We start from the raw sequence: 19,589 nt of genomic DNA, 5'->3' as shown, positions 1-19,589 counted from the left end.
GATAATGGTACCGGCCTCATAGGGTTATATGACAATTAAATGCATGTAAAGTATTCACAACAGTGCCCAACAGACAGTGTATCCTTAACAATGCCTGTCATTATTATTGCTCTACCTCATTCAAAGTGGTCTCTTGAAGGTACACATTACATTAATGCAATTGTCTTCCTATATTTAAATATCACTGAAAGTCACATATTAATTTTACTTTAAAAATTCTTTCCAAGTTCAGCACATGGGGTTTAAATATTTGAAAAGTTTATTTTTACTAAAGTATTATTAACATTTGACACATAATGTAACATTTGACACATGCAAAAAAGAGTGCATGTACTATATGTATCACACATGTAAATTTAAGGCGTCTCTGTGCTTCCTTCCCATCTCCTGGCTTCTCCTCCAGGAAGGACCACTTCTGAATTTTGTGTTTATGCTTTTAAAAAACGTTTTTGAATTAAAGCACAGCATGTATACCAGTAAAATGCACAAATCTTAAGTGTGCAGCTTGATTAATTTTTATAAAGTATATACTTATGCAACCGCATATGGATTAAGGTCTGTGATATTAATATTCCAGAAGCTTCCCTCACACCCCTTCCCAGTCAACTCTTCCCCCACTCCCACTGCAGGGAAACCACTGTTCTGACTTTTATTATCAGCTTAGTTTTGGAATTATTAAGTGTGTATTCTTGTGTCTGCCTTCTTTCAGTCAGCATTATATTTGTGAGATTCACCCATGGTGTTATGTGAATTAGTAGTCCTTTTTTTCATGGTTGAGTGGGATCCCATTGTCTGTATAAATCACACAATTTATTCATTCCTTCTACGGTTAATGTACATTTATATTGTGTCCATATTTGACTCATGTCAATAAAGTTGCCGTGAATTTTCCTGTACATGTCTTTTTGTGCACATACGCAGTCATATCTGTTGGGTATAATAGGAGTGTCATGGTATGCCCATGTTATATGGATAGTTCAAAACAATTTTCCAAAGTTGTTACACCTATTTACATATCTACCAGTAGCATGTGAAAGTTTTAGCTGCTCCACATTCTTGCCAACACTTGATGCTATTAATTTTTAAAAACCATCCTAGCTATTTCTTTTTGTCATCCAATAATTTTTCATGTGTTATTTTCATTGCCATTCAGTTCATATTATTTCCATATCTATTGCAAATATCTCCTCCTATTCTGTGACTTGTTTTTTTGTCTTTATTCATGGGCTTTTTTGTTGTTGGCCAGAAGCTTGATATATATTTTTTTAATTTTATTTTATTATTTAAAGTATTAAAAATAGTAGTACCTATGTCTCCTCCCCCCCCCGACCATTGACCTTCCCCCGGCCTCCCCTACCCCCTGGCACATGCCCTCACCTCACTTCCCCAGTGTCTTGCGTCCATTGGTTATGCTTATATGCATGCATACAAGTCCTGCAGTTGATCTCTTACCTCCCCCCGCAACCCTCCCCAGACTTCCCGCTGTAATTTGACAGTCTGTCTGATGCTCTCTGCCTCTGTATCTATCTTTTTGTTCATCAGGTTATAATGTTATTTATTATCCATAAATGAGTGAGATCATGTGGTATTTTCTTTCACTGACTGGCTTATTTCACTTAGCATAATGCTCTCCAGTTCCAGCCATGCTGCTGCAAATGGTAAGAATTCCTTCTTTTTTATAGCAGTGTAGTATTCCATTGTGTAGATGTACCATAGTTTTCCAATATATTCATCTGCTGATGGGCATTTAGGGTGTTTCCAGATCTTATCTATTATAAATTGTGCTGTTATGAACATAGGGGTGCATATATCCTTTCTGATTGGTGTTTCTGTTTTCTTGGGATATATTCCTAGAAGTGGGCTTACTGGGTCAAATGGGAGTTCCATTTTTAAACTTTTGAGGAAATGCCATACTGTTTTCCACAGTGGCTGCACAAGTCTGCATTCCCACCAGCAGTGAAGGAGGGTTCCTTTTTCTCCGCATCCTCTCAGCACTTGTCGTTTGTTGATTTGTTGATGATAGCCATTCTGACAGGTGTGAGGTGGTACCTCACTGTTGTTTTGATTTGCATCTCAGAAGCTTGATATTTTAATGTAATTTTCTTTTTACTTTGACCCATGGGTTGTTTAGAAAAGTATATTTCTTAATTTTCTAATAATCTAGGGATTTTCTATTTATCTTTCTGTTTTGGTTGTCTTGCTCCATTTCACTGTTATCAGAGCATATACTTTGAATGATGTCAGTTTTTAAAAAATATTCTTAGGGAGATATGTTAAAAATCTCAAACTATACTTGTGGATCTATATTTTTCTCCCTTAGTTTGGTCAGTTTTTGCTTTATATATTTTGAATCTATGCTATTGTGTGTATACAAATTTAGAATTGTTATATTTTTCTGTTGAGCAACCCTTTCACCTTTAGAAAATATAATTCAGTAAAATTGCTTGCTTTAAATTTTATTTGGTCTGATACTTGTTTAGATACACCATGTTTCTTTTGGTTAATGTTTGCTTGTGTATCTTTTTCCATCCATCCTTGTAGTTTCAACCTTTTCCAGTTATCTGTTGCTTATAACAAATCATCCCAAAAACTTAGTGGTATAAACCAACAATCATTTTATCACAGTCATGTTTTTTTAAAAAAATATATTTTATTGATTCTTTACAGAGAGGAAGGGAGAGGGAGAGAGAGTTAGAAACATCGATGAGAGAGAAATATCGATCAGCTGCCTCCTGCACACCCCCTACCGGGGATGTGCCGGAAACCAAGGCACACGCCCCCGACCGGAATCGAACCCGGGACCCTCCAGTCCACAGGCCGATGCTCTATCCACTGAGCCAAACCAGTTAGGGCCACAGTCATGTTTTGTGGGTCATGAATTTAGACAGAGCATAACAGGGATGGCTTATCTCTGCTCTATGATGTCTAGTGTCTTGGCTAAAAAGATTTGAATGGTTGAGGGCTGGAATCATTAGGAGACCTTTTCTCTCACATGCCTGGTACCTGGACCAGGATAATGAGACTGGGCTCAGCTAGGACTGTTGACTCAAGTGCCTGCCCATGTCCTTTCCATGAAGCTTGGGCTTTTTTACAGCATGGCAGACTCAAGGTAGTCAGACTTCTTATAAAGTGGCTCAGAGATCCAAGGTTGAATGTTTTACTGAACAAGGCATAAGTCACATAGCCTTTTATGACCTAACTTCAAAAATCACACAGTATTATTTCTATCATACTCTATTGGTTGGAGGAGTCACAAGCCTGTCTAGGTTGGGGACATGAAAATCAGGAACTGGACTGGATCAGTTTGTTCTCTGTGAAGTGAAATGGAGGCAGCATGATAAGAGAAGATTTATTTAGTCATTCTCTTGAAGAACCCATGAATGAGATTAGAATAAAAATTCAGGAAGCTGGTGCCTATGAATGCTTCCAGTCTCCTGGGAAACAATTCTAGCTGCAAAACCCATGTTCATCATTGGAAGTTCTTGAGACAATGATTCAAAGTGGCTGATTGCCACTGGCTGTTTTATAAGCATGTGCAATGAAAGTGGTGTGGAGAAGTGAAAACAACACAAACAGTGTTCAGACTGACCTGGCTTTGAATCCTGGCTTTGATATCTACTAGATTTTTATCAAGGCTGACTTAGTCTCTTTCATCTTCAAATTTCTTACCTGTAAATGGGCATGTTAGGACCTCTGTGAGGATTATGTGCCAGATTATATTAAAGATGACTAGTACAATGCATGCCTTATTAGTTGTTCAATAAAATAATATCTTTGTGCCATTGTCATACTGTCATTATCATTACCAACATCATGTAGGAAGGCTATGGAGATGAATATGGCTCTGGGCCTCTTAAGAGGTTCTGAAATCTTTGCTTCTATGCTATTTGGTATGGCAAGTTTGTGCCCCTGTATAAGTTCTTAAGTTACTGCTGTTTTTCAGGGTGTGGTCATTACATTTGGGCTTTTTCCTCCCAGAAGGAAGGGAACAGTTCTAACTAATTAGAAGTGGGGATTTAGGGCAAGGCCTACTCTAACATACAGTCAAATGCCTATGGACTCACAATCAGGTTGAAGAGGAAGATAGGTTACATAGCGGTCTACACCAGGGAAATCTACACAGAGCAAAAGATTTTCACCAGGGCTACAGGGTTTAAAGTTGTCACTGAATTCAGCTACCTTTCAGATGCATTGACAGATGATGCACACGTAGGCCAAGAAGAAGAGAACCAGATTAGGGAGCTTATCAGGTCCTAGGAGATGGACTAATGATGTGCCATCAGCTTGGTTTTGTGCTCCGGTTCAAGTCAGAGGCCCACAGAGCGAGGTTCTGATCAGTTTCCTACATGGCTCTTGTTCATTTGTTTGACTGTCTATCTATGAAACATCTCCCATGTGCCCAGAATGCTGTGGGGAAGACAGAAAGGTACACACACACACACACACACACACACACACACACACACACACTGCTAGGAGCCTAGAGCTCAGCAAGTTTCTTTACATGCTTTACATATATGAAAGCAGCAATAAAACACAAAACCAAGTGGTGAGGTCATAAGGTCATAAGAGATGGGCCAATTAAATTTTAGGGGAGTTCAGAAGAGGAGAGAACACTATCTGTAGGTACAGTGTGTGAATGTGAGGCCTCTTAGCTATTCTTTGGCCTCCACTCTGACCCTTCTCCATTGAATTCCGCATGTCTTTGCCACTTTATCCTAAAACACCACTTTCAGCATGTCCATCTTTTTCTTAAAACCCTTTAATGATTTTCTATTTCCAACTGAACCAATTTCAAAGTCCCTTTTGGATGCTCTATTATCTTGAGCTCTGCAGATGTGATTTCTTTCTCTTTTTGGGATGGGTTGGTGGCGTGGTGTTTGTAGATTTCCTGCTATAGTTTTGCCTTTCTCATATATTTTGTGATTTTGGCCTGAGTGCCTCTTTCCTTGGGGATGTTGGCTGTGGGCATTTTTTTTTTTTTTTACTGTGTGCTTTGGGGTGTGGGGGCCTGCCCATGGGACGATTTTGTGTTTGTCTTTGTCTGGGGCTTAAGAATTTCTGTACTGAGAGATACTGAATTAGGGTTTTTACCTCAAGAGGCAAAGGATTTTCACATATGGCCTTTGAGCTTTATCCTGAACTGATGAACAAATATTCTGATTTCTGTTTAGGGATAGTCTAAGCTCTATTGGTTCCTGGTTTCACGTAGGGAGCCTGCTCATGCTTGTGAGGCCATGGGACCTCTGACCTTGATTTGGCATTAAACCAACAGACCCTGGGGCTTATGTTTTATTGAAGCCCTGGAGGCTTTATGAAGATAATTCCCTAAATCTGTACCTCTAACCTGACCCCTGACCAAATCCCAGAACTGCAGGCTCCTAGATCCAACTGCCTGCTTGTCATCTTTATTTGGCTATTTTATGGCCATCTCAGATTTAATATGGTTAAGTCAGGACTACTGATTTGTTAATATACATATGTTAAACACACTACCATGGCATACATAGGAATAAACACTTACCGAGTGCCTGTTAGATGCTGTCATTTTAATGGCTGTTATCTCAGTTATGCCGTTATCTATGTATACATTATAGCTTATAGATCTATATACTACATAGCACATGTGTTATGTAGAGCACAGTTATCTCAATGAACTTAGATATACTTTGCTTTATGTCCTCCAACAATCTCAAGATTTACAAAAACGTGCTTTTTAGATAACAGCAGTCCTAACACTAAGTGTTTATTCACGGTTCTGCTTTACTGACGTTGAGAGGTAAGTAAACAGCTTTGCAGCTTTCTCTCTATGCCAGAGGTTTTGAAAGTGTGGTCCACCAATTACATGCATCAGGATCACCCAGAGTTCTTGCTAAAAAGACTGCCTTTTGGACTCTCCCAAGCTAAACTTTTTGGGGATAGGACTCAGAAAAGCATATTTTTAAACAAGTTCTTCAGGTTATTCTTAAGTGCACTGTGGTTTGAGAACCACTGCCCGAACCCCTGTTCTCTTTTGGCAATTCATCTGAAATGTTTATGGAAGAGACTGTTCCAGGGAGCCCAGAAAAGCGGGCGCTGACCCACAGCCATTTCTTTCCACACTGAAATTGCCATGAAAACCAGGGAACCTGGTTTGGCCACACCTAAATGCCCACGAACATCTTGCTGAGCTGTAGTGCTGGACCGTACTTGAACTTTCCAGAACTACAACCGCTATTTAAAATTTTTTTCAGTGCTTTTCATCTTGTTGGTCTAAACATATAAATGTCAGCAGAGGATGATACAGCTTAGATGTCATTAGAGTTTCATGAACTGTCCTGGTTTGCCTGAGACGAAGGGGTTTTTTCGGGATGCATGAGTTTCAGTGCCCAAACCACAAACTAGGATGAGTTAGTCAGCCTAGCCAATGTGTCTTATGAGTTGAAACTAAATGCATCAGGAAAGAATATTGGAAATCGACATGGGTTATGAAATAAGGAAGACTAATGTGGGATGAAATGTATTTGGGGATTAGTCAGATTTGTGGTGCAGGACTGAAGAGTTGATGACATTGAAGAGTGGGCAGTTCCTCTCACCCTTTAATAAAGGCCTTGTATCCAGCCTGTTGCATGGGGTGGCTGCTCGTCTTCCAATTCATGTTGTGTTTGACAGCAGTGGCGGAACATAACTGGAGTGAGGAAGTTTGTTTCCTAGCTCTACGAGGAGGCTGCCTGTTCTGACCCAACCAACCATGAGTTGTTTGGTGCCTTCTTGGATGGTCCCAAGTTGGAGTGAGAGCAAGAGTGTACAATCTATTAGCGGTGGGGGACGTGGTGGATGGATGCATTTATTCTTTGTTCAGAAGTCTCTGGTCAGCTCTGGTGGGTGGGTGCTCTCTCTGATGTCTGTTTAGGGATAGTCTGCCGTCCCATTTAGCATCCTCTCCATCAGGGGCAACTTACCTTTAACATGGAAGGCAGTGCCTCGCATCCATGGTACTGCCTGGGACTCCAGAAACCCTCTGTCTCACTCAGCCACAATCCCTGCTGTTTTCCCCCTTTTTATTGAATGTATGGGGTGACAGTTGTTAATGAAATTATATAGGTTTCAGGTGTACAATCGTCTGTATATTGTATTGTGTGTTCACTACCTCAGGTCGTCTCCTTCCATCACCATTTATCCCCCTACACCTTCTTCTACCTCCTCCAACCCCCTTTCTCCTTGCTGGTTTTGACAGCCAGAAATCATGGGGGCTTCTCTTCCTGGCACTGGAACCCTGGGCTGACTTATTTACACTTTGACTCTTATGTGTGAGAGAAATAAACTATTATGATTGAACCACTATTATTTTGACTTCTGTTATAGCAGCTGCATGTTTTATCTAAGTAATGTAGCTCTCTATACTCCAGAGCCCTGCTTCTTTGTAACCCCCCCCGCCAGACATTGAAAAGGACCTCTATCCTCACTGTTAATAGTATCAATGTTTTGAGTCCCCCCGCTTTCCTGATAATGGGAACAGATTGCATTTAGCCTTTACTCTTCCCACTCCCCAGACATAGCTCCTCCATCCAATGAGAAACATGCATGGGTGGGTCAGAGCCAGGAGGGAAATTGTTGCCAGGATAAATCTCCTTATGGGGCTTGAATATGCAACCTTGACCTCATCATCAGCCAAGTCCACCAGGCTATGCCTTTCACTCAGCAGATTCCTCGCCAGATTTGGGTGCTCTGGCGTCCTCTAATCCTATTCCTGTCAGATCAGGGGAGGGCAGCGGAATAAGGTGTCTCTTGGCTGCTTCCAGTAACCAGCTCTTCTTCCCTCGGAGCAGAACTGCCCTTTACAGTCTTAATCTTGTGTGTAGTTGGGCTTTTTTCTTCTTGAAAATGATTTCTTTTAATTTTTTCATGGAAAATGTCAGCAAAGCTTCTCAGAGTAAGACCTGTAAAGTGTGTGTGTGTGTGTGTGTGTGTGTGTGTGTGTGTGTGTGTGTGAGTGAGTGTTTGGGCAGGATGGTAGACAGTGGGTGAAATGTGGAATGAAAGGGGAAATGATTCCCCATTTACTGGGTGGCCTCTTTGCGACAAGTGCTTTATCAGATGTTACATCATTTACTTATGAAGACAATCCTGAGTGGTAGGAATTATCCTCCATATCTTAGACATGCATAAACGGGTACACACATAGGTTGCCAGCCTAAAGTGGCAGTGTCAAACGTCGCTCCTACATTGGCCTTCCATCAACTTTTCCATACAAACTACTCATATCATTTGTCATATCTTTAAACCATAATGGGAAAGGAGAAATTCCATAAATATTTGGCTAATCTGATTATGGAACTGGCTGGAACTGGCCACACTGGTAATACAAGAAAAACAGTTATCTTTGGGGACCTGTGTTATGTAGGTTTTTCCTCCACTCAGAGTTGACTTCTGCCTTCTTGACCTTCCTCATCTGTGTACTGAACAAAAAGAGAACAAGCACATGGCTCTGGTTGTGTTAAAGGACACTGATTCCCAAACTAATGACACTGGTAAAATCTTTTGTTTTAAGCCAGTAACAGTATTTTTCACTTGTTTTCTAATATGTCAATTCTTTCGATATAGTGCAAAATTTGAAGTTAATATTCTAGACTGTTTTTTATCTTCTAAAAAACCTTACTTATATTAGAATTATTTTTTACACAAACTTAAGTTCAACATTTGTCTTTACAGATAAAGAGAATTTCTCTGCCAATTTGCACGTGGGCAAACCCATGGAAAAAGAGAAGTTTCTTTTTTCTTTTAAGTAACATTCATTGCCTACTTAAAAATTAACAACCAATCAAGAATAGCCTTTGAGTCTATTGCCTTCGTATCATTTCCCTGTAATTAAAAATGTATAATATAATTGTGATGAAACTTTATATTTCATGTTACACATACAAATGGGTCTTTTCAGTATATGGGGTTGACTGTCTGCATGCGTGCACACACACAATCATGTACACACATACACATTCAGCTACCCTCCTTCCTAACCACTGTATTGTAATGACGTCTCCCTCCTTTCTTCTTCAGGTTGCAAATTGGCAGTGGGTGAGTGAGGAGAAACACTGCCCCTTTCCCCAGGGGTGAGTGAGGAGAAACACTGCCCCTTTCCCCAGGGCTGACTGCACTTTGCACCAATGTTCTGATGTCCCACGGTGTTCTGATGTCCCAAGGTGTTCTGATGTCCCACGGTGTTCTGTCGTCCCACGGTGTTCTGATGTCCCACGGTGTTCTGATGTCCCAAGGTGAGGTTGAGAAACAGCACCTGGGAGTTTCACAGGGCGCTGCTGCATGATTTTCCCATTGCAGGAAGGGGAGCCTGGCTCTATCCAGGCCTACCTTATCTTGGATTGTGACAGAGCTACTCCCAAAGCCTGCAGTTCTTTCTTCTGGTGTCCTAAAGTACTTCAGGGAACAATTGGATCTTTTTCATTTTGTCTGCCTTATCCATGCAACCCTTCCCTGCTCACGATCAGGACTTCAGAATAGAGCTCTTTGGATAATACAGTAAGTGTTGGGAATAATAACCGACACTATTTTTTTTAAATATTCAGATTTATTGAGGTATAATTTTCATATCATAAAATTCACCCATTTTATATGTAAAGTTTGATTAATTTAGTAAATTTATATAGCGGTGCAAGAATCACTACAATCCAGTTTTAGAACATTTTCATTACCCCCAAGTCTCCTAGTGTCCATTTAATGTCAATCTTCATTCCCATCCCTAGTCCCAGGCAAACATTGATATACTTTCTGTTTCTATAGATTTGCCCTCTTTAGAAATATCATATACAGGAGATCACATAATATTTACTCTTTTGTGTTTGGTTCCTTTAATTTAGCATAATTTTTTGAGGATCATTCATATTGTTGCAAGTAACATTAGTTTATTTCTTTTTATTTCTTTTGTTGTTTGTACTTTTGGTGTCATATCCAAGAAATCATTACCCAAATAAAATGTCAATAAACTTTCCCCCTGTGTTTTCATCTAAGAGTTTTATAGTTTTAGCTCTTTTGCTTAGATCTTTGATCCATTTTGAGTTAATTTTTGTACATAGTGTAAGGTAAGGGTCCAACATCATTCTTTGCATGTGGATATCTAGTTTTCCCAGCATCATTTGTTGAAGACTGTTGAATAGACTTGGCATTCTTGTCAAAAATCCCTTAACCATATATGCTAAGGTTGACTTCTGAGCTACCTATCCTATTCCATTGGTTTATATGTCTGTCTTTATGTCAGTGCCTCACTATTTTGATTAGCATAGCTTTGTACTATGGGTTGAAATCAGGACATATGGAACCTTCAATTATGTTCTTCTTCAAGATTGTTTGGGCTATTCAGGGTTCCCTGAGATTCCATATGAATTTTAGGATGGATTTTTGCATAAATGTTGTTGGGATTTTGGTTGACATTGCACTGAATCTGTAGATCCTTTAAAATTTTTCTTAAATTTATTTATTGATTTGAGAGAAAGAGAGGAAGGGAGAAGAAGAGGGAGAGGGAGAGAGGGAGAGAGGGAGAGAGAGAGAGAGAGAGAGAGAGAGAGAGAGAGAGAGAGAGAGAGAACATTGATTTTTTGTTCCTTGTTAGTTGGTTCTTATATGTGCCCTGACCAGAGATTGAACGTGCAACCTTGGCTTATCGGGATGATGCTCTGCAACTGAACTACCTGGTCAAGGCCTGTAGATCCTTCTGAGTTGCATTGACATCTTACTGATATTGTCTTCTAATCCATCAATAGGGCATGATTTTCCACTTTTGTGTCTCCTTTAATTTCTTTCAGTAATGTTTTGTAGCTTTCAGTGTACAAGTCATTTGCCTCCTTTGTTGAGTTTATTTTTGTCTTTTATTTGTTTTTATGTTATCGTAAATGAAATTTATTTTTTATTTTTTTTATTGTTAGTGTTTAGATATACAACTGATTTTTGCGCTTCTCTCATAACTTTAAGAGACCCACCATCATTTGACATCTAGGAGTTCTTTTGAAAAATTTGACCCATTCTGAGTCCTATTTCTTTATATGCACTGGCTCCCTTCACCTATTTCTTTGACCCATGGGATTTTTATGGGTCACCTCTTTACCTTTGATGTTCTGAAATTTCACAATGATGTTCCTTGATGTGGATTTTTAAAATTCACTATGCTAACCACTTGGAATATCCTCATGTCCTTTAGTTCTGGGAAACTTATTTAATTTTCCCATTAGTAATTTCCTTTCCATGAATTTTTCTATTCTGTCTTTATAAAATTCTTATTATTTGGATTTTGGCCCCTTGGGTTCACACCAGATATTCATACTTTTCTACTTGTGTTTTCTAATTTACTGTCATTGTCTTCTAATTTATGGCGATTTCCTTAACTTTTAATTTAAAAATTTTTAATAATGTTATTTTGGTTATCAATTTTAATTTCTAACAGCTTTCTTATTTTCAAGGTGAGCCTTTTAAATAGCATTTTACTTTTGCTTTCTGGCTGGAAAATCATCTTATCTCTTGAGGATATTATTGCTCTGTCTACTTTTCTGGCATTTTTTTCTCATGTGTGTTTTTGAATGTATCCTCTATGAGAAGGATTTCCGCCAGGGTCCGATGATCCTGGGCTCTATCCAGGCATAAGTGGAGGCTGTTTGAGTGGAGGAGCTTCACTGGGAGGGGTACCGATGTGGCTGCCCATGGCCCTTTTCATGGCATCCCTCTAGTATCAGGATATGTCGTTTTTTTCTACCAGAGAAGTATCATCCAGTCTCCTGCTTCAGAATTCTGTTGATGGGTGGCAGCATGTACTCGGTTGCTTGCATTCCGGACACAGAGCAGGAAAAGGTGAGGGTCGTATGTCTCACCATGTAAAGAGTAAACTTTCATAGAATTCCCCTATTTTTACTGGTTGTCTAGGTCCTGTCCTTTGACGAACCCAGCTCCCTGAATTCAGAACCTCTTTGGTTAATTTTTTTCCTTGAGTCACAGGGAAGCTAGATGCTTGGCTGCTTGTGTTGGTGACTCCTGGAAAGTCTCTAAAGAAAGACTTTCAATCCTTTCTCTTCTTTTCACCCCAACTCCCCCACCCACAGGTTTGTTGGCTGAAATTTTGTATCCAGGCTTGCCAACGCCACACTGTTTTGAATATGGTGGCTTTGTATTTAGTATCTGGTGACGTAAGTTCCTCCTCACTATTCTGAATTTTCTTAGGTTTTCTGAGACATTTTTTATATGAATCAAAAAGATCACAAAGCATTTCCATAGAATCATACACATATTATTATAATAATTTAATTTAGTTTTCCAAATTATCCTGTTGGGATTCTAACTGAAATCTTATTCATTCTTGTATCTCTAGGGCCTTATGTAGGGCGTGGATCATGTTAGGCTTTCAAAAAACATCTGTTACATGGAAATAAACCTCTGATTCCAATTCCTGTGCTCTTCCTATTACCATGTCCTTTTTGATTTGTGCTCACATCACAGAGCCAGCTGGTAGCAGAACCAGAAGAACTCAGGTGTCATAACTCACCATCCAGTGCTTTTTACCACACGTGCCTGTAAAACAATTCTGAGCAGTTACACACAGTCCAGTGTACAGGCCATGCCCGTGCAAATGGAAGGTCACAGAGCCATGGAAGCCAAAGTGCTTTAAAATCCCAAAGAAATATCTCGCCTGGGCCAACCGGTCTCCATCCCATAACTAGCTTCTGTGCGGGGGAGTGGGATGGGTGTCCTCTAGCCCGGATGGGTATCTTTATAGTGGGGTAGAGCGAATGTTGCCGAGTGTATTTATGTTTTCCCATAGGAGGAGCCATATTTCAATGGCATAAATGTGAGTGCAAAAGTAGGATGGTTTATCTGCCACGTCTGATCCATGTGGAGTTTTAGTAATAAAGTTTATTAGGGCCCCTGATTTAATATGACACATTTCCAGTGCAAATTACTCTGAGATCATCGTGTTCACAAAATATGACAGAAATCTTTTAAGTGTGAGCATAAGTTCTGAATTAATTTAATAACCCAGTCTGGGAAAAGGCATGTGGTTTAAAACATAATATTATGCAATTATGCACTGGGCTCCTACATGTCTCTTTCACCCACCCCCACTTCCCATGGCACCTTTCAAAAGCCCTTCTTCTTATCTCGAGTCCCCTGGCCTCTTCTCAGGGAGGTTTGGAAGAGGATGTACTAGTGTGGCCAAGGCCAGAGGGTCCATCCTTCTGTGCCTGGGGGCCCTTGAGCACAGCTGTTTTTAGTTCTTAATGGTGCCCACTCCAAGGGAATGGACAGGGACTGATGTGAAAATGGTGCTTAGCCTCTATGATACACCTCCTGTTAGTGGTTTGGGAGGTGGCAGGAGAGTGAGCATGACATAACATTGGAGGGCCACGGCTGCAGGAGCACAGACACAACCCCTCCATCGTTCCAGATGGGAAAAGAATGACAGCAGCCAAACACAGGCCCGGGCTCTCAAATGCACATGAAATCACTATGTAAATTGTGAAATGCAAGTCATGGTTCTATTTATCTCCTGGCAGTGTAAAACTAAAACAGAACAACATTTCCATCAAGATAGAGAATAGGAATAAAGAAAAAGGATGATTCCTTTGGCATAACTGACCAATATGACTTTTGGGGTCTATCTTGTGAACAGAACTATGACCATCTTGTCAAAGAAAAAAGTAACCCATATTCCCCACTCCTGCTCAGATTTTATAGGAGCCGGGCTCGGCTTCCTGCTCACTCACTCAGTCATTTCCTAGGCAATCCTGTGCTTTTCCTGGGCCTTATGCTCCCCTTGTCCTGTTTGAGTAGAATGGGACCCTGGGCCAGAGGAAGTCCGAGTCCTCCAAAGACATGCTCTGGTGCGGCCTTCTGGTGTGTTTCCTATTTCAGCATCCAAGCCGAGAAGGGAAGGGCCCCCTGAGTGCCCAGGGATCAGACCTTTTTCCTGACTGTGGTGCTTCTGACACTAGAACAGGAATGTGCTGCAAGTAGATAAGCTCCTCAGAGGTGGCCACTAGCAGCTCAGAAGGGAGGCACTCCCACAGTCCTCATTTCATGGGGGCACCATGGAGAGTTACTATCATTCCTAGTTCAGCTTCCCCATCACATGTAGGAATTGCCAACAGCAAGACCTCAGAGTGAGGTTTATTTATTTATTTATTTAGTTAAAAATATATTTTTATGGATTTCAGAGAGGAATGAAGAGGGAGAGAGAGATAGAACCATCAGTGATGAGAGAGAATCATTGATCAGCTGCCTCCTGCATGCCTACACTGGGGATCAAGCCTGAAACACGGGCATGTGCCCTGATAGGAATTGAACTGTGACCTCCTGGTTCATAGACTGAAACTCAACTACTGAGCCACACTGGCTGGGCTAAGAATGAGTTTTATCAAGAGACCCCCACACCTCTCCTTCTAGGGAGAAGTGGCAGCCGCCGCCTTTTCAACACGGAGGAGCTGTTGGAGGGATGTTCTCCTGGCTGAGGAAACCATACTCCATCCACCCTACACCCAAAGGGTCTCTGGTGCTGGTCCACCTTCTCCTCTGTGCCTTGGTCTGTGTGAACCCCCCTGGCTGGTTGCCTTCTTCCCATTTCTGGAGCTTTCTTCTCCTTAGAGGTCTGCTCAGGTCCCACCTCGTCCATAAAACTTTCCCAGAAAAAAACAGTCAACAATAATGTCTTTCTTCATGGGCTTCCCATTGCATTTGCTACTTAAAATATACCTTTGGCACTTAGTGATATTCCCGTTAGCTCTTGCATTGTGTCCTGTCTTCCTTTGTTCTCTAATTACTTCCTGTGGGCAAGTCTTGTCTGACCAGCCAGGCTATAAATGCCAGCCCCGTCCAAGGCTCACATGTTGGGGAGGGAGGCTCCCAGTGGATTCTTGCCTATTTAAATCAGGGAGAAAAGGCATCGAATTTCTTTGGCTCTGCTTTCAATGTTACGTTACTTTTGATCAGGGGTCCTCAAACTACGGCCCACGGGCCACATGCAAATACAAATATTGTATTTGTTCCTGTTTTGTTTTTTTACTTCAAAATAAGATATGTGCAGTGTGCATAGGAATTTGTTCATAGTTTTTTTAAACTATAGTCTGGCCCTCCAACAGTCTGAGGGAGCCTGGTTTATGCGATGCGGGTCAGGATTGGGGATGTGCCAGCCTTCCTGAGTGGGCTGTGCCCTCAGCTGGGCAGGGTCTGAGGAGCCGGGACACAGGACATGTTCTCCTCTGGTTTCCTACGCCTCCCTTTTCGCCCCCTACACTGGGGAGAACCTGGCCAGCCTGCACCTCCGTCTGTTCTCAGGACCTCTGGCCTCTGCTTCTCTCTCCAGTGACGGCACTTGAATCCCCCATTTCCTTGTCTATAAATCTAAACACTTTAAAAATCAGCTCTAGCCTTAACCGGTTTGGCTCAGTGGATAGAGCATCGGCCCGTGGACTGAAGGGTCCCGAGTTTGATTCCGGTCAAGGGCACGTACCTCAGTTGCAGGTTCCCCAGCCCTGGTCAGGGTGTGTGCAGGAGGCACCAATCCATGTGTCTCTCTCACACTGATGTTTCTCTCTATCTGTCCCTCTCCCTTCCACTCTCTCTAAAAATCAATGGAAAAACTTCCTCGGCTGAGGATTAACAAAAAATAAAAATAAAATAAAGATACTTAAAAAAATCAGCTCTAATGCCATCTTTTCCAGAAAGTGTAGCCCAATCCCTCAGCTGAAAGTTCCCTTTCACTTCACTGAACCCCACTGGCATCCATTTACATCTCTTTGATGGGGCTGGTCCCCTTCTCTTTTTAGTTACAATATTTGTTCAGGAACTCCTTTTTTTGTATTAACTTTTCTATTGTTGCTGTAACAAATGACCACAAACTTAGTGGCTTAAAAAACACAAATTTACTATCTTACAGTTTTGCAGGTCAGAAGTCCAACATGGACCTCACCGGGCAAAAGTCAGGTGTCAGCAGGTCTGCATTCCTTCTGGGGACTCTAGGGGGGCTCCGTTTCCTTGCCCTTCCCAGCTCTAGAGGACACCCCCATTCCTTGGCTTGTGGCCTCCTATCTTCTTCAAAGCCAGCAGCATCGAATTTCGTTGGCTCTGCTTTCATTGTTACATTACTGTTGATGATTTGTAGGGTAGATTGGGCCCACCTGGATAACCCAGGGTCATCTCCTGTCTCAAAGTCCTTAACTTGAATCACATTTGCAACCTTAATTCCCTTTTGCCATTCAACGTAACATATCCACAGATTCCTGAGATTAGGAGGGGGCCTTTTTGGGGGAGGGCATTATTCTGTGCACCACTTCCCCTTTAGGTTGTTCCTTAAGATTGTTCAATATGTATTTTTAAAAATTCAGTTAAGTTTTAAGCACAGTTAAGCACTGTGCAAGCAGCTGGGGATCTAGAGAGGGGTGAGACATAATATCTTCCCTCAAGAAGTTTAAAACCTGGTAGGCAAGACAGACACAGAAACAATGAAAAGCAACTGACCAGGGTGGTAGTGGAAATGATTGTGGGGAGTGGGTGGAGGTAGTCCAGAGAAGGGGTAGGTGACATTCTCTGGAGTAAGTAGGGTGGGGGCTGGTCGGGAAAGACCTCACCAAGGAAGTGGCAATTGATTAGGTTCTGAAGAACAGGCCATGCTCACTAAGTGGATCTCCAGGAGGCAGCCTGGTGTTTGGAGGGATGTCATACATGGTTTGGGTTGCTGTAGCATTAGGTATGGGAGAGGAGCAAGTGGTGGGGAGAGGAGTCTGGAGAGGCTGGCAGGAGCTGGGTCACAGAGGCCTTTTATGCCAAGAAACTGGGATCGATAGTTGTGGGAGATGAGGAGGCCTTTGAGGGCTTTAAGGAAAATTATGCCAGAAAGTTTGGTGGAAAACCATAAGGGAGTAGTGACACACAAGCCGAGAGGAAAGAATGTCACAAAGGGGTGATGATGCATCAACAGTGTGAACATTCGAAGGAGGTCGGGTCATCAGAGGAATGCTCCCCATCATTGGGTTTGACAGCAAGGAGATTTCTGGTGTCCTCAGTGGGAGCAGTTTCCATGGGGAGGTGGGGCCAGAGGCAGCCTGCAGTGGACTGAGGGGTGATTGGGGGGTGAGAAGGGAAGGACACGTGGTAACAGCAACTTGGCCAACAAAATGAAGAGAGCTGTGGGTGGTAGCTAGAGACCACGAGGGTCTTGGGAAGATCCTGTGGGCCAGATCTATACCTTCTCTACCTCTGGAGGTCACCCCAGTACCTACCACAGTGTGAGACCCATGTAGATATTCCGTAATGTGTGAAGAACGGCCGAGCGCACCTCACGCGTTTCCTGGAAGAGGCTGTGGCACCATCTCGGATTTGCTCACCAGGGATGCCTTGCTGTCCAGCGGGGTTCTGGGAAGCAGCTGAAGTCATGAGCTCTGTTCCCAATCACGTGCTTTCCCGAAGCTCGGAAGGCAGACGGCCAGGGTGTCAACACCTCAGGTCACACCACATAACGCAGAGCCTAATTTGACTTTCAGGCTGATGTCAACATTTCGTTACCTTGCTGCGAAGCCCAACTTGAAGACTACATTAATTTACATTTGCCTGCGCTCCAATAATGCGTTCCAGATCAGCGCCAGCAATTGTGACACTGAGGTAGATGCTGGCATTTCCTGGATAGAAAAAACTCCTTCCTCATGTGCGGGAGACAATTTCAGGGCATTAGTTCCTTGGGGGAAGTTCCACCAGCTCACCAGGTAGGGTAATCCCATTTAAAACCAGGGAGCCACCACAGGTGAAAAGAGACTCGTCCTTCATACTATGAGGCGATGGCATTGTTATGGGCGCCCCAGTTTCAGGACCATTCTTCTCAAGGTTAAAATAATTCCCCCAAGCCCTAGCTGGTTTGGCTCAGTGGGTAAAGTGTCAGCCTGCGGACCAAAGGATCCCGGGTTCAATTCCGGTCAAGGGCACGTACCTTTGTTTCAGGCTCCTTCCCGGCCCAGGCCCTGGTTGGGGCTCCTGCAGGAGGCAACCAATCGATGTGTTTCTCTCACATCAATGTTTCTCTCTGTCTTTCCCTCCCTCTTCCACTCTCTCTAAAAATCAATGGAAAAATATCCTAGGGTGAGAATTACAAAGATAATAATAATAATTTCCCCCATAAGGTTGGATGCGCATCCCCAGCCCACATGTGGGGAAGCAGGACTCCAGCAGAGTCACAGGGAGAGTCCTCTGGGCTCTGTCTCTGGGGCACCAGCCCAGGTCCAGGTGCACAACGAGCCCTCCTGGAAGGTGTGCATGTTTCTAGTGCCGCAGCCCCCGACCTGGAGTTCGTGTGGAGGGGGTGACGGGAAGGATGCGGAATTCTCTGGACTCTGAGTGCGCTGTCTCCCGTGCTGCCTCTCCCCCAGCATCCCAGCCTTGGTTTTGACCTCTGTCCTCCCTCCCCATCCCCCTCTGACTGTCCTCAGGGCTTGGTCCCTTCTCGGCTTCTCTTCCTGCCCTCCAGCACCAGCAGATGCTCCCCATTCTAGTTTTATTATTTTATTTCCATCATTTTTTTGGGGGTGTGCGTGTGCGTGTCTGTCTCTGTCCCTAAGCCGTGAGCCTCTGTGTCTTATTTAACTCAGTGTCTTCAGTGTCCAGCTTGGGGCCTAGCAAGTTCATGGAACAGAAGAACAAATATATAAATATGCCACTGTTAGCCATCCTTCAAGGCTCACCCAGCTCACTCTCTATTGCCCAATTTCTTTCAGACCAATCATCTCTCAATTCTTACCCTTTATTCAACAAGCATTTATTGAGCACCTCTTATGGCATTTGGTGCTATGAATAAATTTGACTAGATTCCTGTCTTCAAGAAATGTTAGGAATAGCTGAAAATATAGGTAAGTTACTCAACAATTGAGATAGATGCTATTATAGTGAAACAGTTGCAGACTAATAAAGGCCATTTTTAATAACCTTAGAAGATTTATTTTAGTGAACGTTTTATCACTTTGGTGCTAGAATGAAATTTTAATGGAGCCAAGCATAAAACCCTGAATTTGCTCTTCTGTTGTATCACAGAGTAAACATTTTTCTAAATTAGAAAATAATGTGTTTATTATAGAAATTCAGGAAAATATAAAAGTAAAAAGGAGAAATAAAATTATTAACTCACATTCAGAGATAACTACTGTTAACTTTTGGTATATATCCTTTTAGCCTATTTATCATCTACCCATAACTGTCTTTTTTTTAATTTTAGAAAAACAAAACATAAAGCTGGAATCCTGAGAGTTTTTATTCCTTTTCCCCTTTTATTATAAACACTTTATTATGAAATATTATGGAAAATATGACTGTTAATGACTATGTAATATGACTGTACCATGATTAAAATTAAAAGTATTCTTATTGCATTGGATTAAGATGGTTTTCAATTTTTCTTTATGATAATTAGTAGAAAAATCTTTGTATAAAATTCTGTATTATTTACCTATTTTTTTCCTTTTCGGGGCATTCATCTTTTTCCTATTGATTTTTTAAAAGCCCCTTTACATATTAAGAGCATCCATCTTCTGACATATTTATTAAAAATATATTTCCTGGTCTGTCTTTTAATTTTGCTTAGT

General features: G+C 41.9%; 1 long non-coding RNA gene across 1 annotated transcript; it reads left to right on the top strand.

Annotated features, from left to right (window-relative positions):
• Window positions 1-9,093: 9,093 nt before the first annotated feature.
• On the top strand, window positions 9,094-19,368 carry LOC111825438. Its single transcript, XR_002828603.1, has 3 exons — window positions 9,094-9,179; window positions 17,508-17,625; window positions 18,729-19,368. It is a non-coding gene; the product is annotated as an uncharacterized LOC111825438 (long non-coding RNA).
• The last annotated feature ends 221 nt before the right edge of the window (window positions 19,369-19,589 follow it).

This window comes from Myotis lucifugus, unplaced genomic scaffold, assembly GCF_000147115.1.
Source record: "Myotis lucifugus unplaced genomic scaffold, Myoluc2.0 scaffold_26, whole genome shotgun sequence".
Taxonomy (NCBI): Eukaryota; Metazoa; Chordata; class Mammalia; order Chiroptera; family Vespertilionidae; genus Myotis; species Myotis lucifugus.
This window is presented reverse-complemented; position numbering and strand designations above follow the sequence as displayed.